Raw genomic sequence first — 4,395 nt, 5'->3', positions numbered from 1 at the left:
ACCTGGTGGCAGGTGGACTACATTGGATCACACGTACCAGAGCAGATACTTACTTGGTTATGGGTTTGCCTTTCCTGCATGCAATGCTTCTGTCAACACCACCATGCAGTGCCTTATCCACGTCATGGTATTCCACACAGTATTGCTTCTCACCAATGAACTCATTTCACAGCCAGCCGTTGTTGGAGTAGCTGCACCGAAGCCTCAAATCATTCTATAAATCCCCTTTACATATGTGTGTATACATACACATATTCACTATATACGCTGTTGGTCTAGAGGACCCTGATTGCACTAGTGTGTAACTCTTCTGTTTACACATACATGGATGGCATCTTATGTATTTGTTTGGCTTGCCTTTTGTCTCAATACAAGTTAGCAGTGTGTGTGTGTGTGTGTCCATCAAGGCCAGCAGAGTAATGATCCACAGGAGGCAAGAAGGTAATACAATTTAACACAACTCAGTAACCAGTGCTGGTTCAAACTTTGAGAGTCTGACACCAAGGAGTTTATTTTAGGCACGTTTAAGCACAGCACAGTTTGGTGAAAACTTTCCTGGTAATAATTAAGTCAATCCTAGGTGCAAAATTAACTCAAAAGTGCGTGCACAACAAAGTTTAAGACACAACTACACTGAAACTCTTTGTAAAGTACATGTGACATCTTCCATAAAGATAGTTTCTGTAGTGGTGAAGGTCCTTAATCCCAGCACTTGGGAGGCAGCCTGGTCTATGGCCCGAGTTCCAGGACAACCAGGGCTGTTACACAGACAAACCCTGTCTTGAAAAAACAAAAACAAACAAAACTTGTTTCTATAGATTGAGAAAAACACACTAATGATAAAGGTGACCAGGCTGTTAACTTCGTCCATTCCCAGCCTTCTAGGTGGAAATAGGTTATATACATCACTCTCATTGAAGAGATAAACAACCCTGTGTGTTTAACATTGCTGGTTCCTTAGTGCTTATCAGTGAGAACACGGAGTTATTTCTTTAAACTCTTGTGGAGCACTTATGAAATCTCCATTGTTTATTTTGTCAATTCTCACTGTATTATAATAAGCAATATATAGTCAAGAATCTCCTTGAACGCGCCTCCTGGTACTGATGGATGCCCGGTAGGATAACGTCCGGATGGTGAAATTGCTGAGTCAAATTACGCGTAAACTACTGCTCGACTGACCTGCAGAAACACATTGCGAGTCAGTGAAACGCGAGACAGCTCGGAGAAGTGTCTTTTTTGGGGGGTGTCTGTTGTTAAAGAGCCGACTGGAGGTCTTTCGAAGGATCCAAATGCTAGAAGGTTCGGCAGCCCGGGCTTTAGAAGCGCACGCGGAAGTGCAGGGCTGGAAGCGCCCCGGCAACCCTACAGATGCTGACTAGCCGCGCACCGAGCTTGGGGTCCCCTCCGGTAGCCCCGGTTCAGCCTCCCAGGTGCGTCCGGGGTTTGAACGGCCGTGCCACCACGTGCAGGTCCGCGTCCTTACCCGCTGGGCCAAAGCGTCCTCGCCACACCGCCTCCTAATAGAAACACATTAAACAACGCAGGCTGCGTGAGCCGAGCCTCCTGCCCGGAGTCCCGGCGCCTGCTTTCTCCAGACTCGCTCCGACCCGACAACTCGCCGCCCCCAGGACTTGCGGGCGAGGGCCGGGACTCTAGAGGAGCACCGGAAGCAGTGACGCCTCGGGGCCCAGGAACGTTTGGAACTCGCAGGGACACGGGAATCTCGGTGGTTCCGCGTCGGCCCGCCATGGTGGCCTTGGGCCAGGGGCCCAAATCAACTGTAGCGAAGCTTAGGAAAGGTTGCCCAACGTCATGTGGCTTGAGAAGACTGCCGGGCGCCTAAAGCCGCCAGCGGGTCCCATGGTGTAATGGTTAGCACTCTGGACTTTGAATCCAGCGATCCGAGTTCAAATCTCGGTGGGACCTCACTGCATATCATTTTTGGCCTTAGAATCCCTGTTTTGGGGCCTGCAGGAAATAGCGACCTGCTCGAGGCTGGACGGGGGACGCACTGACCTGCAGGGCGGCAGCCCAGCTTCCCTCCCGGGGTTCAACACGCTTACATTTCAGGAGCAGCCTGGGCCGGGTGGCACTGCGCACGCGCGCCTAGTCAGGCGGAAAAGTAAATGTGTTGATGGAAGACTGAACAGAACTTTACCCTGAAGGAAAAACCGAAAGCACCCGAAGGCTCCCGAGGCGCTCCTGGCGGGGTACCTCCTACTCGGTGAGCCAGGAGGCCCCGCCCCCTGTTCTCTTATTGGCTACTGTGCAGAACGCGCGACGGGATTGCTTTGTGAGCTGCGAATGAAATGGCCGGAAAGGGCTAGGGGGCGGGCAAATAATTCCAGGGGACCTCTGATTGGCCACAAGCGAGTGGTACCCGGAGGTTTGTGTTTTTGGGGTCAGAGACTCTAGCGAGGTTCGTTTTTCAATTAGACAATTCGTCAGGACCGTTTCTCACCTCCACGGGGTGTTTTTCCAAGCGTAGGATAGGAATTCTGCAGCAGCGCGCGCGTGTGCATGGGACCTGCGGGAAAAGGCGTACGTCTCCAACAGGGTGGAAGATACGTGCATGGGTTGTTATCTTCTTTGGATTCATACCTGGATTTCGAGATGTTTTTCCCTGTAGGGTAAGTGACGAGGGAGCTTGCTGACGCATTATAGTCTCCCTACAGAGTGATTGGCACGGTGGCTATAAGTTCCCACCCTTGGGAGGATGCCATAGAAACAAAAAGGAGCCTCGTTTGGCTTTCCTATTAATTCTCAGTACGCCTTTTCCCGACCCGACTCACGCACTCTTTAAGACGCCTGAATGGATCAGTTTGAATGAGCCATCCCAGCCTCAAAAAATATCTAGGCGCGAGAGGAAGGACGATTTGTGCCACCAGAGAATAAACCTGCTTGTCAACTGTACACTGAAGAAATACATATAACAAAGGTGTTACCAAAAGAAAATTAAATAATAATGATAATAATTGGTACAGCAGAGTAGGGAAAAGGACCTTCTTGACATTGGCCATTGTGTTTCTATGGAAAAATACAAAATCGGATTCCTCTCTAGTGTACACCAAGCACAGCCGTAAATCTCACGTGAATTGTTGACCTGAAAGCGAAGAAGGCAGTGAAGCCTTGGGTGACAACATAGGGGAATTCATATATCTCTCAGTTCAAACAAAGCCTTAATTAAAGGCACAAGAGTGTTATATTTCCCAAGATGAGCATGCTACTCTGTGCCCTTATCAGAAGATACCAGTAAGAAAAGGACACGCTGGGTGTTTTGCTCAGGGGTAAAGTATGTAAGGCACTCAATGATCTGGCATAATGAGAGAAAAAAGGTAGCCACAGAGTAGGGATTTGTGTGTGTAATGCGTAAATGATAAATCTAAATAACTAAGTATAAATTAGAAAAACCTGTAAGAAAACTGCCTGCAGAAAAACAGCAAAACCATGGGCTAGGGAGATGGTTCAGCCGGAAAAGGGTTTGTATGCAACAGTGAGGACCTGAGTTCCTCCCTGAAATCCACGTCACAAGATGGACCCAGTGGCACTTGTTTATAGTCCCCATACTGGGGACGCAGAGACAGGAGGGTCTCTGGGGCTCTCTGGCCAGCCAATAAGAGAACCCGTGTAAGATGCCTGATGAACTGCCCCTGAGACTAGTTTATATCTGGTTGTCATACAAAGACCTGGATAAACGCATTGATACTGGCTAGATATATCTGGGTGATCAATTTGAATGTTCTGAGCCTCTTTGGTAAAAGAATAACAGTGGTGCCTTTTGTCTGTCAGTGTCTTGAGAATCCGTAAAACAAACAGGAAAACCCTAAGGAGGTGTGTTGTCACCTGCCTGTAATCCCAGTACTGGAAAGGTAGGAACAGCACGATCAGAAGTTCAAGGTCATCCCAAGCTACACGCAGCAAGGTCGAGGACTGCCTGGACTTCACGACCGACGTTCTGTCAGAGAAAGAACGAGGCCGGTGAGATGGCTCCTGAGTGGAGTCATTTACCATACGGGCCTGGTGACCTGAGTTCTACCCTGGAACTGGCATACAGAGGAAAGAGAACTGACTCACAGAGGTTGACCTCTGACCTCCACACACACCTTGACACACGGTCACCTCCACCCAACTCATCAGGAACACATGGACAGACGCCCATGATGTGAGAGAGCGAGGGGAGAGGGAGAGCCAGTTCCTTGTCTCTATCTGCTCTTCTGCTATATTCAATAATGCTAACTTCTAAAAAGACAACCAAGGATAGCAAAGTTCTAGAAGCTCAAGTACTAGTGCAAGGAGGGAAAACTTAGAGAGCACAGACAGCTATTTAGTGTGTTTGCCTATGCCTTTCTAGTCTGGCTTGTGACAGAGGCAGAGAATGAGAATGTATGGGTG

At 48.9% G+C, this 4,395-nt stretch overlaps 1 non-coding gene across 1 annotated transcript; it reads left to right on the top strand.

The window, feature by feature from the left end:
• The first annotated feature begins 1,857 nt into the window (after positions 1-1,857).
• Trnaq-uug lies at positions 1,858-1,929 on the top strand. Its single transcript has one exon. It is a non-coding gene; the product is annotated as a tRNA-Gln (tRNA).
• The last annotated feature ends 2,466 nt before the right edge of the window (positions 1,930-4,395 follow it).

The sequence above is a fragment of the Microtus ochrogaster genome, chromosome 7 (genome assembly GCF_000317375.1).
Source record: "Microtus ochrogaster isolate Prairie Vole_2 chromosome 7, MicOch1.0, whole genome shotgun sequence".
In the NCBI taxonomy this organism is placed as follows: domain Eukaryota; kingdom Metazoa; phylum Chordata; class Mammalia; order Rodentia; family Cricetidae; genus Microtus; species Microtus ochrogaster.
The sequence above is the reverse complement of the archived record's forward strand: the minus strand, read 5'-3'. Positions and strand labels throughout refer to the sequence as shown.